The 19112-nt window shown below is 42.6% G+C and overlaps 1 protein-coding gene across 1 annotated transcript in view; it reads right to left on the reverse strand.

Annotated features, from left to right (window-relative positions):
- Nucleotides 1-19112, reverse strand: part of LOC126475244 (octopamine receptor beta-2R) — a 785384-nt gene that overhangs the window by 394556 nt on the left and 371716 nt on the right. The gene's annotated exons all lie outside the window — the stretch shown is intronic.

The following is a 19112-nucleotide window of genomic DNA, read 5'->3' on the forward strand; positions in this document are numbered from 1 at the left end:
GCTCCGTATGCCACGGCAAACTGGCTGACACTGACGGCGGCGGTGCACAAATGCTGCGCAGCTAGCGCCATTCGACGGCCAACACCGCGGTTCCTGGTGTGTCCGCTGTGCCGTGCGTGTGATCATTGCTTGTACAGCCCTCTCGCAGTGTCCGGAGCAAGTATGGTGGGTCTGACACACCGGTGTCAATGTGTTCTTTTTTCCATTTCCAGGAGTGTATTTTTGATCTGACCTTTTGTTTTCCTCGGACTGCCATTACAAGTGTCTTTTCTTTAGATATTTTGAAATTATAATTTTGACCAATTTGGTTTAATTTAAAAATGTTTCTTTAAAAATCTTCTTCTGATATGGTTATTATACTTTGGTCGGCAACATAGATTCCTGTTTTCATTACAAATACATTCTCATTGTGGAGGCTTTTTACATCCCACATCAAGTGTCACTGGATTATATTTCTTGTAACATTGACCAGAGTTTTGTTGTGTTTAATTTGACAAATGTCTTGATATATTAGATAAAAACTGTGTGTATTTCATTATTAAATTCTCTTCTTTGATTTATCAATATCTTTAAAGTGAATTTATCATCCACTTTTGTTCTTCTTAATCCAAATCAACTTTGCTCTTCAGTTAAGAATGTTTTGGCTATTGGTAGTAAATTCAAATGGTTCAAATGGCTGTGAGCACTATGGGACTTAACTGCTGTGGTCATTAGTCCCCTAGAACTTAGAACTACTTAAACCTAACTAACCTAAGGACATCACTCACGTCCATGCTCGAGGCAGGATTCGAACCTGCGACCGTAGCGGTCGCGCGGCTCCAGACTGCAGCGCCCAGAACCGCTCGGTCACTCCGGCCGGCTAGTAAATTCAGAGCTAAACTTTTTGTATATACTGTACACCCTATGTTAAAACACTTATTAAAATTATTAAAGCCTTTTTGGTCTCATTTAATTAAAAACAAATACACAAGTTTTTTTCCAGCATAAATTTAGCAAATTTAAAATATAAGTTTAAGGATAATTCCACGATATTTTAAAACTGGCTGTTTATGCGATCATTACCAGCTTTCTTTCTATTTCTCATTTTTTTTAAAGCTTCACGAAATTCTGATAATGTTAGTACATGTGCCTTTTTCGCACATTCACACATTTCAGTTTGTTTCATTAACTTTTGGTCATACCACAACTTTTGTATTGTTCTTCCATTGCTTTTCGTTGATTGGTTTAATTTTTAAAGTTTCTTCTTCTTGTCTGTTTAAATGTTTGACTGATTTGTAGGCAACTGCTTATTGCCCATGAAAGTCACTTCCTAAATCATTTATATACATTTGCATCTTTCTCTCTATGTTTTCTCTTGTACTTGTTTAGCTCTTTTTCAATTATATTCTGTCCTTTTCTGTGTATTGTATGTATTTCGTTTCTCTCTCTTATCACTTTTTCTGATTCTTAATCCCTTCTTATTATATCTTTGAAATCTTTTTCCAGTGCTATAAAGAAACCAAAAAGACTGGGATCCTTTTGCAAGCGATCACAGCTAGCGACCCATGTTAAATCATTAGATGTTTCATTTCTAAGCAGCTATACTACTCCGCAAATGTGTACTAAAGTAATAAATAACAGTTCTGGTTACTAAACCTTCTTTATTTTACTCCACGAGCGGCTTCGGCTTTTATATTGAATCCATTTTCTAATGGAATAAAATTTTACAGTAGAATGTGAAGCTGAGTTTGTAAATATATAATACGTGAACATCCTATTGTTAAAATTCCAACAATGTTACAAAAGCGACTGTGGGACCGTAATCTATAGACTTTGTACCCCATGTTATCATATTGTAATGTCACTAGTGTCTAAGAGGTGACGAAAAAGCCTACATCAATACAATAATTATTCATTTTAGTGTACACCTGTAACTGTTAAAAGTGTCTCGTCCTCACATGTTGACGCAATAACTCTGTAGTGAGTTACGAACAACACCCTCTGATCGACTCGTAAATCTTACCAAGGTTGAACAGTTCACTGCCCACTGTATCAGTGGGAGTGCTCCACACTTTGCATTTCAGAAGACTCGATGAAGAAAAATTCTGAGGATTGAGGTACTCCCGACGCAGTGGTTCAGTCTCTACTTGACCTACATATCTTGGACAGTACTGGGAATTCAGATGTTGTCTTAAGTCAGCTGCAGAAAGTTCCAGTGCTACACTACGCAGCTACTGCATTCCTCCAACTTGATCCGTTGGTGAAATTAGATCCGAATTATATTAGACATATTCTGAAAAACTGTATCCACCCACCCCCCTCCACTCCACAACTTCCGTTAGAGTAGAACCATAACTATGATTCAATCAAATGAAACCTGGTCAGTTCGTCTACATTTGCCTCACAAGTAAGGTAGCACCACGTAACTGCGGGCATGGTGGCGCCATCTGTTGGTACAGAGACTGACTTGTGCGCACCGTTTGATGTTGCATAACGCCAGTGTGGTTGCACGCCGAAGAGAAGGTAGTCACACGAGTTATCGTCCACTACCGAACATGCAGATAGGTAAGCAGGAACAACGAGAAGTGATTCGATTTTTGGCGGCAGAGGGAGTTGGAGGCCGTGAAATGTATCGACGGATGAAGGCTGTGTACAGTGAGTACAGTCTGGGTCATTCAAGGCTTGGCCGGCCGGTGTGATGGAACGGTTCTATGCGCTTCAGTCTGGAACCGCGCGACCGCTACAATCGCGGGTTTGAATCCTGCCTCGGGCATGGATGTGTGTGATGTCCTTAGGTTAGTTATGTTGAAGTAGTTCTAAGTTCTAGGGGACTGATGACCTCGTATGTTAAGTCTCATGGTGCTCAGAGCCATTTGAAACATTTTTGTTCAAGTGTTGTGGAATGACGCAAACGATTCCTTGAGCGGCGCGAGTCACTAGAAGACGATGCTCCTCCTGGACAGGTTCATAGTGTCATCACACCGAAAATGGCAGCGGAAGTGAATACATTAGTCTTGGTCAACCGCAGAATTACCGTCGACGAGATCGATCGGTTACTGGGTATTAGCGTGGGCACCAACCACACGATGATGCATCAACACTTGAACTTTCGAAAAATCTGTGCGCAATGGGTTCCCCACAAACTGTGCGCCGAGCAGTGCAATACTCGAATGGCGCTGTTTTTGAGTCATCTGCAACGTCATCATGAGGAGGAATACGGCTTCCTGTGGCGTATTGTCACAGTTGACGAAACATGGTGTCACCATTTTGAACCGGAAAGCAAGCGTCAGAGTACCAGTGGAAACATGCGACTTTACCACCTCCAAAGAAATAGAAGGCCGTGCACACCAATTCTGGCACGGTCATGATGTCCTCCTTTTTTACCTCAAGGCCCTATTGCTTGTCGAGTTCCTGGAACGGGGAACCACCATCAATGAGCAGCGTTATCAAACCACTTTGCAGAAACTTAGACGAGCCATCAAGTCGAAACGGCGGGGATGTTGTCCAATGACGTTATCGTCCTTCATGATAACGCCCGCCCACAGACGGCCAATGTGGTGAAGACGACATTGCAGCAGTTTCGATGGGAAACGCTGGAACATCCACCGTTGGGTCCCGACCTGTCCGTGTGGCTTTCATGTGTCTGGACCTCTAAAACAAGCTATTCGCGTACATCGATTGGCAAAGGACAACGAAGTGTGTGACTGGGTCCAGGCCTGGATCCGACAGCAGGCTACTAGCTTCTTCAAGGATGGAATCGAACGGCTAGTATCGCAATGGGATAAATGTTCCAACAGCTTTGGCGACAAGTTTTCAGTACGTGTACTGTGTCTAACTACATTTTTGAGTTTATAAAGACGATATGGTTACTTTACGCTAGTGACTGGGTTTCATTTGAATGCGTCTTACATATTTCTGTTATCATTTCTACGCAGATTTATCATGTGTTTTCATTAAACTAAAGCTCCGATTTCTTCGTGGTATCTGCAGGGCTAGGCTAGTAACGAAAGTGGGAGAATTGGGAGCTCCAGATGGCCAAACGTTCAAAAAGAGTAGCACTTTTGGCACGGGTTGGTTGAGGCATGAGCCACTTATGATAACGTAGTTTCCAGTCAGCGACTGGGGCAGCGGAAAAAGTAAAGAACGGTAATATGATGATTGTGGGATCGAGACCATATGAGGAAAATAACGACTGCAGGATCATAATCTACAGACCCTGTAAGGCATATTAGCCTTTTGACGTGATTAGCGTCTGTCACGTGACCAAAATTGCCTGTATCAAAGTTTCATTTCGACAGATTACTGAGTTCCTTGAAAGAGGAAAACTTTGCTGCTGGAATTCAGTCTTCAAGATGCCTGTGGACATGTCTGAATGTGGGCCAGCAGTGTGAGGAGGTGGGTTAAACATTTCAAACATGGTGATACGAGTATCCAAGAAGAGCCCCGTAGTGGCCGCCATTGGACTGGGATTCAATAGGTTACATTCTCACCGATTTCGTGGACAAAATACAAACGCTGCCCACGATCTCCAGACGTACGTGACGCTCCGTCGTGCAATTGCTCCATAAACGCCACGGGAAGATCATTCTGCAGCAGGATAAAGCGCGTCCGTTCGACGCTCTTGTCACTGTGGGACAGATCGGGACCATTTTGTGAGAAACTCTTCAACATCCTCTCTACAGTGCCGACCTGGTAAGCTCCGAATATCATCATTTCGGTTTCCTTACATATGAAGCCACAGCTATGAAAGAGTAGAGGATTTTCGACGAGTAGCGCGTCATTTCCCTCAGAGAGCTTGAATGGAGTCCTAATGGTATTTTCCAACTTGCTAGGCGATGGGAAAAACTTTTACAAGTATTTTTATGTAAAAAGTGACGGAAAGTATGTAGATTAAGATTATGTACTTAAATAGTCTAAAAAATAAAGATAATAATTTTAAAACCTGTTGCTCATTTCTTTCGGGCATGGTCCCCTCTTTACATTACAGGAATGTAGAGTTTCGTTATCCGAAGCTTTTGGTTTTATTATGTACAGTACAAGTATAGAAAAGATAAAAAGAAAAATGAAGCTTTGTTTATGTTGTGGTGAAACTACGTCAAATAATTAAGAAAGATTAATTTGAACATACTTAAAAGTGATATGCCTACTAATATCGTAGAAGCAAAAGGGGTGTCATGATCATAAAAACCGTACATTATGATACATTAAAAGTACTGACAAGATTTAGCATCAAAAGGAATTGTGCTCTGATGTGTTCTAAGAAAGGGAAGGCGTTTTAAAGTACGATATTATGAATGCACACAATTGAAAAGGTAAACCACAGGAAGCAAATCCACCTTCGCAACTCAAATCACACAACATATTCACACGTTGCGCAGAACTGAAAACAGCCTTTTATTTCTTAGAACAAGGAAGAGGAGATACCTTATCGACGTATAGAAAAAACATAAATTTAAACTCGGCTGAAAAAACCCTAGGATAAGACGTTCAATGAACGGAACACAAGCAGAAACACCAGTTTCCTGGTTTCGTATGCCGTCTCATTACTATAGTTTCCTTTAAAGGCACTCTGTGACTTCGTAATTGCGTCCAGATACTTGTAAGCATATACGTATGTGTAAGTAGTCCACGTCGCGTCTGTGACAGACTAGGAGCCTTTACAGTTTGCTGTGTTCTAACTTTTGTGCGCTGACATTAGAGAATGTTACTTTAGGCATGACATAGTAAATGGACCGTTCTTTGTTACTGTTTCAGTCTAAACAACTGCCTTAGGCCTTTCAGTGGTAAGGCCACCAGTTTAAAACTTAACATGTCAAAATATATTTCCTTTTAATACTAAAGTATGCAGATGTTTTTCAGAACCATGGCGTACAGGCTTTGTTATCGTGACACGACTATTTTTCGTACGGTGTTACTGGAAATATAACTTTTAAATCTACCCAACTTAACTTCTGTAATCATTTGACACTGCTCCCTCACAGCGCAATGTAAATTCTATTTTTCTCTGTTCTTTTTGTTTTCCTGTTCTTGTATTCTACATGCGCAAATTAAAAGTTTTCATGTCAAAACTTCGCACCGATGTAATGTAAAGAATTTAAATATTCATTTTAAAATTCATTTAAAATATCAGTTTCAGATCCACTACAAAATGGTTTCAACGTACAACGATAAAAAGCTCTTAGATTATAGTGCAGAACTAAGCATAACTTTTGGCAGCGAGTCTTTGGATGTCGCGGCTAGCTTGTGTAACTGGGTTAGCGCAGCTCGAGGCGGTTTGCCAGCACATCCGTTCGGAATGACGCCTGTCGCGACTTATGACTACGCGTTGGGTGGTCGGGACAGACGCACGTGTACATCAGTTGCTGCTGCTGCTGCTCTGCGACGTCAAATGAATTACGTCTGTTGGTGATGCCCGTCCATCTGTAGGCAGCAGCGCAACACGAAACAGGTGATGAAGCAATATGTACCTGTAACCGAGTTGGCGCAAACTGAGACAGTTCTCGCTGATTGATTACGCTTGCGGTACCTAACATCGACCGACATTTATCCAATTTACTGCTTAAAAAATACGATTTGAAAATATAAAAAAAGTCTTGTGTTTCAAAGAAGTCTATTAATTTGGCTGCATAAATAATTGACCATTTGTAAAAACGCTTTTCTCAGTATGTAGGTCTGAAAGTCATACTATAATACGTGTAGGAACAAACAATGGACGCAGCTATTGTTAAGAAGTCATTTTTGTTGGGTTTGGTTACTTTATACATTTAAAATCCACATAATAGCAAAGAAACTCTTCTTTCCACGCAGCCACTTTTCAGCCATTATGAAGGATGGCTGGACGGTCAGAAATCAGTAGAAATAACACCTTCATGTACAAAAAGATATTTTTATTACAGTACGCCATCCATCGGGTGCTGTAAGAGACAGATGCTGAAAACGTAAGTAAACGGTTTATTATTTCAAAAGCAGTCGCCGTAACTGTTAATACATTTATCCCAATGTGAGACAGGACGGTCAAAGTCCTCATGGAAAAATGTTTGCTGTTGCCTACAGAACCACGACTGTACGAGGGTGAGTCAAATAAAACCTTAATTTTGTAATAACAAATAGAAATTTCGCGCCGTTATCCTGTAAGTTGGTAAGCGTGCTACAAACAGCATGCAGAATGGCCTGTAGGTGGCAGCATAGCGCAGATGCACGCACACCGTCGCAGTATCAGCATGAAGATAGCCACCCCACTTGCGACTTGCACCAGGGAAGAACAGCATCCTGTTATTCTGTTTTTGCGTAGTGAAGGTGTGAAAGCTATTGAAATTCATCAACGAATGACGGTTCAGTACGGTGATGCATGTTTGTCACGGCAGCACGTCTACGAATGGAGAAGGAAGTTTGCAAATGGTGTGACTTCAGTGGAAGATGCTCATCGTCCAGGTCAGGCACAACGAGTTGTGACTCCACAGAACATTGCAGCAGTTGCCGCCATAGTGAAGGAAAACCGCCGAGTGACACGGAATGACATTGCAGCATGTTTACAGATTAGTCATAGGTCAGCACACCACATTCTGCAAGATGTGCTCCAGTTTCACAAAATGTCTGCAAGATGGGTGCCACGGCAGCTGACTCCTGAAATGTGAAAACGACGTGTTGATGCTTGTGAAGAACTTCTTCGGTGCTTTGAACGAGAAGGTGATGGCTTTCTTGCAAGAAATGTTACTGGAGACGAAACCTGGGTTCACTTCCACCAACCGGAAACGAAGAAAGCGAGCACGGAATGGCGCCATTCCTCATCACCAAAACCAAATAAGTTTCGAACAGAGCCATCAGCAGGGAAGCTTATGCTGACCCTCTTCTGGGACGGAAAATCCGTCATTTTGGAGCATCACATGCCTAGAGCGACCACTGTCACCAGTGCACTACTATACAGAGATCTCAAAAACCATCTGCGGCCTGGAATCAAATCAAAGCGTCTTGGATTGCTGTCAGCAGGTGTCCTTTTGCAACATGACAATGCAAGGCACCACACTGCCCGTAAAATAGTTGCAACAATCACAGTCCTGCATTTTGAGTGTCTTCCTCATCCACCATACTCACCAGACCTTGCTCCAAGCGATTTCCATATGTTTGGACCACTCAAAGACGCAATGGTAGGAAAGAAGTTCCGTTCTGATGAGGAGGTACGCCACACGGTGCATGAGTGGTTGCGCTGACTACCAAAAGAATTTTTTTCTAAGGGAATTTATGCACTTTGTAAGCGCTGAAGGACTTGAATTGAGCATGGGGGAGATTATGTTGAAAACTGATACAATTTTGTAAAACTTCTGCACAATAAATAATATTTAAAAAATATGTTTTAGGTTTCCATTTGACTCACGCTCCTACTCTGTCATGCATGGCAAGGTCCGAAGTAAATTCGCCTGTTACCAAGGAAGTTTCGATGGGATTCCTAACACATCCACGACAGACTCCCAGTCCCACTCCATGCGATTTGCATATTTTTGGAGCCCTGAAAGACATTTGTTGGCATCGATTTGCTTCGGACAAAGGGGTGCACGCTTGGTTACAATCACGGATCCGGAGGCAACAAACAACATTTTCCCATGAAGATTCTGACCGTCTAATCGCACATTGGGATAAATATATTAACAGTTACGACGATAATTTCTGAAATAATAAAATTTTCTTTATTTTTAAGTGTTCCACACCTCAAGCGGAACAAACGGAATTCTTACAGGGTCACATCGTGTTTTATCTTTATAGCTGCTCGTCTGCTGTCTGTCTGACTATTAAAAACCATTTTTCTCAGGAACGGGTAGACGTATTAGGTTGAAATTTATGACCCATATTAAGTTGTACGTTCCTTCGGTGGTGTAAAACATTTAGACTTCTGACTAAATGCAGTTAAAAGATAGGGTCACTTCTGTCATATATTTTGGTACTCGCAACTCATCAAAACCTACAGGGTACTTACCGCTGGGTACTTCCCGTTGAACTAGAACCATGAAATTTGGCAAGCAGCTAGGTTTCACTGTATGAGTAAGGGAAAAAATTCGATAATTGTTTATCTGTTACTACTGTTTTGGCTCGTCAGCCTTCTGACTGGTCTGATGCGGCCCGCCACGAATTCCTCTCCTATGCCAACCTCTTTACCTCAGAGTAGCACTTGCAACCTATATCCTCAGTTATTTTCTATATGTATTCCAATCTCTGCCTTCCTATACAGTTTTTGCCCTCTACACCTGCCTCTAGTACCATGGAAGTCATTCCCTGGTGTCTTAACAGATCCCCTATCATCCTGTCCCTTATCCTTGTCAGTGTTTTCCACATATTCCTTTCCTCTCCGATTCCTTATGTTATCAGTCCACCTAATTTTCACCATTCGTCGGTAGCACCACATCTCCAGTGCCTCAATTCTCTTTTGTTCCGGTTTTCCCACAACCCATTTTCACTACCATACAATGCTGTACTCCAGACGTACATTCTCAGAAATTTCTTCCTCGAATTAACACCTGTGTTTGCAGTATCATACGAAAAAGATAATTTTTTGTCTTTTTTCCGACTTTCTGTTCGTCCGTCTTTTAAGATCATTTTTCTCAGAAATTACAATAGCCAATGCGAAATTACACAAAAAACTTAAACTTAAAACTTGATAATAAAACATTCTCGAAAAACAGGCAAAATTTGAGAGATTCTCTATTACCAGGGTAGATGAACTACCTATATACATAATTAACTTTGTACAGTACCCTCAAGGCCTGAGTCCTGTTCGCACTTGACCAGTTTCTTTCTATGTCTCGTTTTCATTTGACTGTCTTTTATATAAGCGCTACAGTCTGGAATCGCGTGACCGCTACGATCGCAGGTTCGAATCCTGCCTCGCGCATGGATGTGTGTGATGTCCTTAGGTTAATTAGGTTTAAGTAGTTCTAAGTTCTAGGGGACTGATGACCACAGATGTTAAGTCCCATAGTGCTCAGAGCCATTTGAACCATTTTTGCACATCCTCAGGTGTACAATGTCATGAAATCATGCGACCATGTTCGTTGTACCTCTGCTTACAGATCTCACCCTAGTAGGGCAATCTGTAGAGAATCGCTTCGAGATAGCGGAGGTGCAGATGAGGCGGCCTTCGCCTCGTCTGAGAGGTGTAAGTATTGTCGGGCTGAGGACTCGCAAAAATCGCGTGGCATACCGTACAGCTCAGTGGAGACGGCGGTGAACTGATGTTACTGATGTTGATATGCCCCCTTACGTCTCGGTGCGAAGCTAGCGTACATGGCTCGTAGCGATGTACCGAGGGATAACCTGGATTTAGTGTAACAATGTCAGCGGTCCCTCCCCCCCCCCCCCCCCCCCCGTGAACCATGGACCTTGCCGTTGGTGGGGAGGCTTGCGTGCCTCAGCCTCAGCGATACAGATAGCCGTACCGTAGGTGCAACCACAACGGAAAGGTATCTGTTGAGATGCCAGACAAACGTGTGGTTCCTGAAGATGGGCAGCAGCCTTTTCAGTAGTAGCAGGGGCAACAGTCTGGATGATTGACTGATCTGGCCTTGTAACAATAACCAAAACGGCCTTGCTGTGCTGGAACTGCGAACGGCTGAAAGCAAGGCGAAACTACAGCCGTAATTTTTCACGAGGGCATGCAGCTTTACTGTGTGATTAAATGATGATGGCGTCCTCTCGGGTAAAATATTCCGGAGGTAAAATAGTCCCCCATTCGGATCTCCGTGCGGGGACTCCTCAAGAGGATGTCGTTATCAGGAGAAAAAAAACTGGCGTTCTACGGATCGGAGCGTGGAATGTCAGATCCCTTAATCAGGCAGGTAGGTTAGAAAATTTAAAAAGGGAAATGGATAGGTTAAAGTTAGATATAGTGGGAATTAGTGAAGTTCGGTGGCTGGAGGAACAAGACTTTTGCTCAGGTGAATACAGGGTTATAAATACAAAATCAAATAGAGGTAATCCAGGAGTAGGTTTAATAATGAATAAAAAATAGGAATGCGGGTAAGCTACTACAAACAGCATAATGAACGCATTATTGTGGCTAAGATAGACACGAAGCCCATGCCTACTACAGTAGTACAAGTTTATATGCCAACTAGCTCTGCAGAGGATGAAGAAATTGATGAAATGTATGATGAGCTAAAATAAATTATTCAGGTAGTGAAGGGTGACGAAAATTTAATAGTCATGGGTGACTGGAATTCAAGAGTAGGAAAAGGGAGAGAAGGAAACATAGTAGGTGAATATGGATTGGGGTTAAGAAATGAAAGAGGAAGCCGCCTGGTAGAATCTTGCACAGAGTACAACTTAATCATAGCTAACACTTGGTTCAAGAATCATAAAAGATGGCTGAATACGTGGAGGAAGCCTGGAGATACTGACAGGTTTCAGATAGATTATATAATGGTAAGACAGAGATTTAGGAACCAGGTTTTAAATTGTAAGACATTTCCAGGGGCAGATGTGGACTCTGAGCACAATCTATTGGTAGATTAAAACTGAAGAAACTGCAAAAAGGTGGGAATTTAAGGAGATGGTACCTGGATAAACTGAAAGAACCAGAGGTTGTACAGAGTTTCAGAGAGAGCATAAAGGAACAAGTGACAGGAATGGGGGAAATAAATACAGTAGAAGAAGAATGGGTAGCTTTGAGGGATGAAGTAGTGAAGGCAGCAGAGGATCAAGTAGGTAAAAAGATGAGGGCTAGTAGAAAACCTTGGGTAACAGAAGAAATATTGAATTTAATTGATGAAAGGAGAAAATATAAAAATGCAGTAAATGAAGCAGGCAAAAAGGAATACAAACATCTCAAAAATGAGATCGACAGGAAGCGCAAAATGGTTAAGCAGGGATGGCTAGAGGACAAATGTAAGGATGAAGAGGCTTATCTCACTAGGGGTAAGACAGATACTGCTTACAGGAAAATTAAAGAGACCTTTGGAGATAAGAGAATCACTTGTATGATCATCAAGAGCTCAGATGGAAACCCAGCTCTAAGCAAAGAAGGGAAAGCAGAAAGGTGGAAGGAGTATATAGAGGGTCTATACAAGAGCGATGTGCGTCAGGACAATATTATGGAAATGGAAGAGGATGTAGATGAAGATGAAATGGGAGATACGATACTGTGTGAAGAGTTTGACAGAGCGCTGAAATACCTGAGTCGAAACAAGGCCTCCGGAGTAGACAACATTCCATTAGAACTACTGATGGCCTTGGGAGAGCCAATCCTGACAAAACTCTACCATCTGGTGAGCAAGATATATGAGACTGGCGAAATACCCTCAGACTTCAAGAAGAATATAATAATTCCAATTCCAAAGAAAGCAGGTGTTGACAGATGTCAAAATTACCGAACTATCAGTTTAATAAGTCACAGCTGCAAAATAGTAACGTGAATTCTTTACAGACGAATGGAAAAACTGGTAGAGGCCGACCTCGGAGAAGATCAGTTGGGGTTTCGTAGAAATGTTGGAACAATGAGGCAATACTGACCTTACGACTTATCTTAGAAGAAAGATAAAGGAAAGGCAAACCTACGTCTCCAGCATTTGTAAACTTAGAGAAGGCTTTTGACAATGTTGACCGGAATACTCTCTTTCAAATTCTAAAGGTGGCAGGGGTAAAATACAGGTAGCGAAAGACTATTTACAGACTATGTACAGAAACCAGATGGCAATTATAAGAGTCAAGGGGCACGAAAGGGAAGCAGTGGTTGGGAAGGGAGTGAGACAGGGTTGTAGCCTCTCCCCGACGTTATTCAATCTGTATATTGAGCCAGCAGTAAAGGAAACAAAAGAAAAATTTGGTGTAGGTATTAAAATCCATGTAGAAGAAATAAAAACTTGAGGTTTGCCGATGAATTTGTAATTCTGTCAGAGACAGCAAAGGACTTGGAAGAGCAGTTGAACGGAATGGACAGTGTCTTGAAAGGAGGATATAAGATGAACATCAACAAAAGCAAAACGAGGATAATGGAATGTAGTCGAATTAAGTCGGGTGATGCTGAGGGAATTAGATTAGGAAATGAGACATTTAAAGTAGTAAATGAGTTTTGTTATTTGTGGAGCAAAATAACTGATGATGGTCGAAGTAGAGTGGATATAATATGTAGACTGGCAATGGCAAGGAAAGCGCTTCTGAAGAAGAGAAATTTGTTAACATCGAGTATAGATTTAAATGTCAGGAAGTCGTTTCTGAAAGTATTTGTATGGAGTGTAGCCATGTAAATAGTTTAGACAAGAAGAGAATAGAAGCTTTCGAAATGTGGTGATACAGAAGAATGCTGAAGATTAGATGGGTAGATCACATAACTAATGAAGAGGTATTGAATAGAATTGGGGAGAAGAGGAGTTCGTGGCACAACTTGACAGGATGAGGGGACCGGTTGGTAGGACATGTGCTGAGGCATCAGGTGATCACAAATTTAGCATTAGAGGGCAGTGTGGAGGGTAAAAATCGTAGAGGGAGACCAAGAGATCAATACGCTAAGCAGATTCAGAAGGATGTGGGTTGCAGTAAGTACGGGGAGATGAAGCAGCTTGCACCGGATAGAGTAGCATGGAGAGCTGCATCAAACCAGTCTCAGGACTGAAGACCACAACAACAACAACATGTGAGCGGTACATATCTATCTTAAAACCCGCAGAGGCTAAAGAAGTGAGGCAACCTGGAACAACATCGAGCGGGTGAGTCTGGGCAGCTCCCACCTAGAGTCCACATACGCTCTTCGGATGTGCCATGCCCTCAACGGAGAGTGCAGATAAACCTATGAGGTTAGATACTTAATGTTTCGTTTGCTTTCAGGCACATGTCTGCAGTCCAGTCCTGGTACACATTGAAATTCCAGCTCCGCACTACTATAGCACAGCCCACCATCGTCGTACTACAGTCCAGTATTTGTAACGTATCTTTTTACAACAAGATGCTAATGTGTGTTACCATAACTTTTTCCGTAGTGCTGTCTCCCCTCTTAGGCACTATGAAGAGGCTTTATACGTACTGTGTGTAAGCCAACTTCTATTTATGGTAGAAGGTTCTCATCTTGCCACGTATTTTATACTTGACACTAAGAGTATTTGACGAAACAACAAAATATTATCTCATAACCCTCCCCACCCCATTATTCTTCTGATGTGGTACCCATCCAACAACTACTTCATCTTCCCTCTCATGAAGAAACCATTACATGGCAGGCATTTCCGGAGTGACGACTACTTCGTTATCGAGGTGGAACATTTCCTGAAACGCAGAGATCTCCAAACAAGGTCTCCGCCAAGTCATCTGTAGCTGTCACTTTCTAGAGTGAAGGCGTAGAGGATCATCATCAGCAGTTGTCATGGCTGCAGCTTGATTTTCTTCCAGAAGATAACTGAAAATTTACAAATACCCCTAGTAGTTGATGTCACGTGGCCACTGATCAGCTATTGTGGCTTGATTAAACATAAGGGGATGCTTAAAGGAGCTGGTATTTTAGAGGGCATTTATTACAGGACATATTATATCATCTCTGGTGCGGATGGTTTGTACGGAGTTCTTAGTGCCTAACCAGAAGGTAATTCCCAAGCTAACCGACATTAGATCGTATTTAACATGTGATGTTTCATTAGTGATGGTCCTACCGGTGGTACAATGTGTTCATCTTTTGAGGCTCTGACTTCTTTATAGGGGTAATTTTTCTCAGCTTGTTTCGGGGGCATGGACAGCTCGAGGATGGTGATCGCAGATTTGTGACCAGCTCTGTGTGGACGAAAGAAGGAATGAAATGAAACCAAAAGTAGTAATAAAGGAACTTCTGATAGATGCGATAAAGTGACCTATAGGATTGGAGAAATTGAAGTTACATGTGTGGGTTGGCGTAAAAGGACAGGATCTGGTTGTCCTTGTTAGGGGGATTTGTTCAAGTGGAATTGGAGATATAGCAAGTGTTTAAGTAGGAGTAAGTAAAATGTGACTAGTTATAGGAGTATGTGGCGTTGGCATGTAGGTGAAATACAAAGGAGCCAGCTATTGTGGCTTGATTAAACGTAAGGGGATGCTCAAAGGGGTTGATATGTTAGAGGGCAGTTACTACAAACCATATTACATCATCTTTGTTCGGAGCTCTCAGTGTATAACCCGCAGATACTTCACAATCTAGCCGATATTACGATGTAGTTAATATATGATGTATAGGAATCTCTCGTAAATACCTTCACGGGACGACTAAAGTATTTTGTAAGAGAGTGAGGGGTGTTACATGCTAGAAACGTGACGTGTGTTTTAATATCCTTTATACCAGCAGTGTTTATTTGCATCGATGTGTACTTGATTTCTTCTTTTCATATCGCTAAGTGATTTATCAAATCTGATTTACGCAATTCATAAAAGTACAGTGCACACTAACATTACAGTGACCTTATGCGAAAAGCCTTAATACCCATCTACTGCGGCGCCGACCTTTGTAAGACGTGCAGGGAGAGATTCAATGAAGTTCTGGAAGGTACCGACAGGGATACGGAGCCATGGCTGCGCTACGTTTGCTCAGCTGAGTATGCATGCCGCGTACAGCCCGATTGATTATCGATTGAGTCTAACTGTGGGGCCCTTGGTGGCCAGGCCAGAATTGTAAACACACTATGAGCTGTATGATTCTTCGCATTGTCCTGCTGGTAGATGTCACAGTGCCGAGGAAAATCAAATTGAATGTAGGGGTGGACATGGTGCCCAAGGATCCAATGTGCCTTCCAGGCAAGACCACACAAATGTTCTGAAGACCATAACGCTCCATTTTCCGGTTTGTAAGCTTCCCACGATTGTTGCAGCAGGTTGCTTCCAGACATTTCACTCCCACAGAGCATGAAACGCGATTTATCTGAAAAGGACACCTCTCGCAACTCGGTGGACGACCAGTTGTGGTCCTGGCGTTCTGATTCCAGCTTTCGTCGCCGATAAACAGCAGTCAGCATGGGGTGTGAACCAGAGGCCTGCTGCGGAGGCCTATATGCAGCAAATCTCATTGAACGGTAGTTGACGGACATTTTTGGTAGCTCCTTGGTTCATCTGGGCGGTCAATTGCTCAACAGTTGCACGTCGGTTCGCCGGTACACATCGCCGCAGCAATTTTTCACTGCTGTCATCTATGGCCCGTGATGCACCACTGTTGCCTTGGCACCGGTTTTGAATAGCCCCATTTCAACAAGCACGGTACACTGAACAACGGAGGCACTGGAACAGTTTAAAACTTAACCCGTTTCGGAAATGCTTCCACCCTCGGCCTGAAATCCATTGATCATGCCCTTCCGGATGTCAAATAAATCGCTGTGTTTGCACGTTACTGCACTGTTTCTCCGCGTCCCCTGCAGACGCGCTTTATATACCCTCCACAGCTATTGCAGCCAGCTGCTGTCTGTGGGTGGTTATTGCACGTTGACGTCAAACATCTAACATAAGCGACTGTCATATTAATGTGACTGGACGGTGTATAATCAGCAGACAAAAGTAGAGTACACGAAACAATAAGCAAAACCGTTCCAGGAATAATGGAGCTGCAAATGAGCCGTTCAAATGGTTCAAAGGTTCTGAGCACTATGCGACTTAACTTCTGAGGTCATCAGTCGCCTAGAACTCAGAACTAATTAAACCTAACTAACCTAAGGACATCACACACATCCATGCCCAAGGCAGGATTCGAAACTGCGACCGTAGCGGTCGCTCGGCTCCAGACTGCAGCAAATGCGCCGTTAGTAAGATAACTGCAGACGTGTGGTTTACTTACTATAAATATGTTTCAGTTGTAAATTCTTCGATTAAGTCTTCAACTAATTGTGCTCGAATTTCACCCTAGGCCTACCATTAAAAAGTAATACAGTAATTGTTCATTACATTACGTGTTACATTTTAGCGCACACGTGCAACTGTTAAAGGTGCTCCCCGTCTCGTCCTCGCATGTGGTTGAAATATTGTACTCGTCTCGGAAGTGAGTTACGAAAGGAACCGCGGAGTGGCCGAGCGATTCTAGGCGCTTCAGTCTGGAACCGCGCGACCGCTACGGTCGCAGGTTCGAATCCTGCCTCGGGCATGGCTGTGTGTGATCTCCTTAGGTTACTCAGGTTTAAGCAGTTCGAAGTTCTAGGGGACTGATGACCTCAGAAGTTAAGTCCCATAGTACTCAGAGCCATTTTGAGTTACGAATTGTTTCCAACACCCTCTGATCAGCTTGCAAAGCTTGGCAACGTTGTACAATTCGCTGCCCAGGTGCCCAACCGTATCAGCGGGAGTGCTCCACACTTCGTTTTACGGAAGGCCCGACAGAGAAAATTCCAGAGGTTTGAGGTACTGGTGAGGCCTTGGTTCAGTCTCTGCTTTACCTACACATCTTGGACAGTTTTGGGAATTCAGATGTTGATTTACGTCAGCTGCAGAATGTTCCGTGCTAAATTGTGCATCTACTGCACTCCCGAATCTTGGTCCGTTAGCGAAATTTGATCCGAATTATTTGAGACTTAGTCGCAAATCTTCAACACATCTAAGTTTTTTAATAAAACTAAAGCACAGCGGAAACGACTGCGCAGTGGGATTTCATACAAGAACTACATAGGTAACGCATATACCACGGTGATTAACAATAAACTTAAAACTTTGGATGTTTTAGCGTATGTTACAGTTTCATTTGCGCTAGAATAACAACGAAATACCTAATACCTAGGTATTATCTAATTTTAGTGGTCTTGCGACACTAGATGCCTGAGGAATGCAGCCTTTGCCTATTTTTACCAAAGACAGAGCATATGTTTGTTGACGTGGGGTCATCTTACAAGGGGACCGCGCCTACTTGTCATCACCGATTTCGTCCATACTTGTAGTATATGCAGAGCATGGCCAGTAACGAAAGTGGCAGAACTGTAAGCTCTGGACGGCCAAGCGTTTAAAAAGAATACATTATTGCGCGGGTCGGTCGAGGAACGAGCCAGTTATGGCAGTCTAGTGGCAAATCAGCGATTGGGGCAGCCGAAAAAGTACAGAACTGTAATCCAATGGTCGTGGAATCGAGGCCCTATGCGAAAACTTTTTTTAAAATTTTCTGTTTTACATTAATTATTCTGCAAATAGACCGTGATAATGTTCAATATATTTTATTTGATGTGAAGAAACCTACGATGAAGGGGACAAATTTCTTCTGTTAACTGATCCGCAGGGAGGACGGGTAAACAAATCCACAATCGTACGATGAGATTTTCCAAGATGAAGACGGGCTGTCATACTGCAGTATCAAAGTGATTCGCCTCAAATGCGCACCACTAGTACAACCCTGCAATGCCTGTTTTTATCGTCTAAAAGCTTCAAAACAGCTCTTGTCGAGAGAGAAAAGGAATCACATCCCGAGAAGGCTGCATCAAATTACATTCCACTGTGCTTCACCAAGTACCCTCGTCAGTATTTGGCGAAATGTCGCATTCCACCTGGTTTCATCCCAAACTGTGCTATGGAAAAGTACCTTCCATAGTGTAAACTAAGTTTGCTTCCGTACAGAAGCTTTGAATCAACCATGCACCTGTAAAAATCTGTTGTTTATAACGTGTAAAAAATGCCGAGAAAATTACTGCTTCCCCTGTTTTTACTATTAATGTTATACCACCGTGTGTAAACCATCAACAGTTAAAGAATAAAAGTATCTAACGTTGTATTCGCAGTTCTCATGTGTACCTTACAATTACTTCCCCTAAATTTGCATGCAATCCTAAATTTAGCTTTGCCTTTCATTTTCATGCCTCCGTAAAAATATTAATAAATACAAAATATTGAACATTACTACGATTTATTTGCGCTGCAAGTGAAGTAAAATTGAAAAGGATGAAAGAAATTTCCCCATAGTGACTCGAACTCCTGACATTCGTATTACCGTTCTGCACTCTTTCCGCAGCGCCAACTGCTACCTGCCGGCCGGAGTGGCCGTGCGGTTATAGGCGCTACAGTCTGGAACCGCGTGACCGCTACGGTCGCAGGTTCGAATCCTGCCTCGGGCATGGATGTGTGTGGTGTCCTTAGGTTAGTTAGGTTTAAGTAGTTCTAAGTTCTAGGGGACTGATGACCACAGTAGTTAAGTCCCATAGTGCTCAGAGCCATTTGAACTGCTACCTCGAAACTACATTGCC

This window comes from Schistocerca serialis, chromosome 4, assembly GCF_023864345.2.
Source record: "Schistocerca serialis cubense isolate TAMUIC-IGC-003099 chromosome 4, iqSchSeri2.2, whole genome shotgun sequence".
Taxonomy (NCBI): domain Eukaryota; kingdom Metazoa; phylum Arthropoda; class Insecta; order Orthoptera; family Acrididae; genus Schistocerca; species Schistocerca serialis.